Here is a 2,045-nt window from a genome sequence, read left to right on the forward strand (position 1 = left end):
AATTGATCATTAAAAATAACAACATAAAACAATCAGTAAATAAAAACAAAAAATTGTAGAGCTGTTAACTTTGTACTAGTATTAGTACTCTCAGCCAAGTTTTTACGGACCTATTAAGGTACACACATATAACTTCAAGTTTAATAAACATAAATCTACATGTAGACACTCTAACAAATGTAGTTAGGCAAAAATGCTCACAAGGCAAAACTAAACATTTCCATTGGTGCATGCCACATTTTGTTAATAAATAGGCATCCATTAAATGTTTTTTTTCTATGCTGATAATTTGCCCAATACAGGTATATACATGTAGTATAGGTAGTAAAGACAGCATAGACAAATTACATCAAATACAATTACACTGTATAATACCCACAACAAGAAATGGCGAATTTTTTCAATAAATGATGTATGAAACAGTTATATGGTATGTAAAAAGTTTTACTCGTAAGGTTTTGTTTTAATTACTTGATGCACTTCTCTTTTGTACTGCACTATTTTTCTGACCCTCTCTTGGTGTATGAGTAACAATTATTAACCATAATAGTAATAATAATTATAATAATAATAATAATAATAACAAAATCTAATTACCTGGTGTACTTCTCTTCTGTACTATACTATCTTTCTGACCCTCTCCTTGTGTACGAGTAACTAACAATAATTATATTAATAATAATAATAATAACAATAACAACAACAATTTAATTACCTGGTGAACTTCAGTCTTTTGTACTGTAATAACTTTCTGACCCACTACTTGTGTACGAGTAACTAATAACAATAATAATAATAATAATAATAATGATAATAAAATAATTTTATTACCTGGTGCACTTCTCTATCATATTGTACAATCTTTCTGACTCTCTCTTTGTCTACGAATAACTAATTATTGACAATAATAATAATAACAAAAACAACAAAAACAACAACAATTGAATTACTTGGTGCACTTCTCTTTTGTACTGCACTACTGTATCTTTCTGATCCTCTGTTTGTGAACGAGTAACCAATAACAATAATAATAATAATAATATAAACAAAAACAACAAAAACAACAATTTAATTACGTGGTGCACTTCTCTTTTGTACTGTACATTCTTTCTGACCCTCTCCTTCTGTACAAGTAACTATTAATAATAATAATAATAATAATTGGAATAATGATATTATTCCTTTCTCACTCTATAACAATAATAATAATATAACAATAATAATAATAATATAATAATAATCCTTTCTCACTCTCATAATAATAATAACAATAATAATAACAATAATAATAATGATAATAATGATAATAATAATAATAATAAAAATAATAATAATAATAATAATGATGATAATAATAATAATAATCCTTTCTCACTCATAATAATAGTGACAATAATAATAACAATAATAATAATAATAATTGTGACCCGATATGAGAAAACCAGGCTATCAGCGGGATTTTGGTAAAATCAGTTTTTGGTACTCACAGATAGAGAAAAAAATTTCCTTTCCAGCAATATCCCGTTTATGACAATGCGCAATAAAATTTGGAAGTTAGGGACGCTGTTTGGACGATTGCTCTGGAATACTAGTACAGAGAAAAAGCCATTTTAAGTTATTTTCAATGTTTCCGTGTCATGCCCGTTCACGAAGTAAATGAAACCACGCCCACCACGTAAAACCACACCCAAATCAATTAATAAACCGGGAATGAAGAAAGAAGCACTTTTGACTTGCTTTTGACAGCATTTGAACTATCTTTTCTTGTATAATGGACATCGTAAGAGTTGTCTAAAGCCCTGCCATTCATGGTGACTTCAAATACTAGTAAGTTTTTTCATTACCAAGTTATAGAGTTATTATTACGTCTTCTAGTGCTAAAAGTCCTTTTTATGGACTGTTTTGAACACAGATCATCCACATACTTCATTCAAATCCAGCCATCGCTTTTCCTTGAGTTTACAGGTAATATATATTTTTTATTTAGAACTATAATTAAGTTGTTTACATGTAACGTTAAAATAGTTTATTGTCTTTGCACTTGT

General features: G+C 28.0%; 2 long non-coding RNA genes across 2 annotated transcripts; one reads left to right on the forward strand and one right to left on the reverse strand.

Annotated features, from left to right (window-relative positions):
• Positions 1-608: 608 nt before the first annotated feature.
• LOC109589804 (uncharacterized) lies at positions 609-1,088 on the reverse strand. Its single transcript, XR_002188937.1, has 4 exons — positions 951-1,088; positions 832-891; positions 716-777; positions 609-657 (listed from the first exon to the last, which is right to left on the reverse strand). It is a non-coding gene; the product is annotated as an uncharacterized LOC109589804 (long non-coding RNA).
• A 655-nt stretch (positions 1,089-1,743) lies between these two features.
• Positions 1,744-2,035, forward strand: LOC109589805 (uncharacterized). Its single transcript, XR_002188938.1, has 2 exons — positions 1,744-1,827; positions 1,876-2,035. It is a non-coding gene; the product is annotated as an uncharacterized LOC109589805 (long non-coding RNA).
• Positions 2,036-2,045: the final 10 nt, after the last annotated feature.

The sequence above is a fragment of the Amphimedon queenslandica genome, unplaced genomic scaffold (genome assembly GCF_000090795.2).
Source record: "Amphimedon queenslandica unplaced genomic scaffold, v1.1 AMPQUscaffold_10858, whole genome shotgun sequence".
Lineage (NCBI taxonomy): Eukaryota > Metazoa > Porifera > Demospongiae > Haplosclerida > Niphatidae > Amphimedon > Amphimedon queenslandica.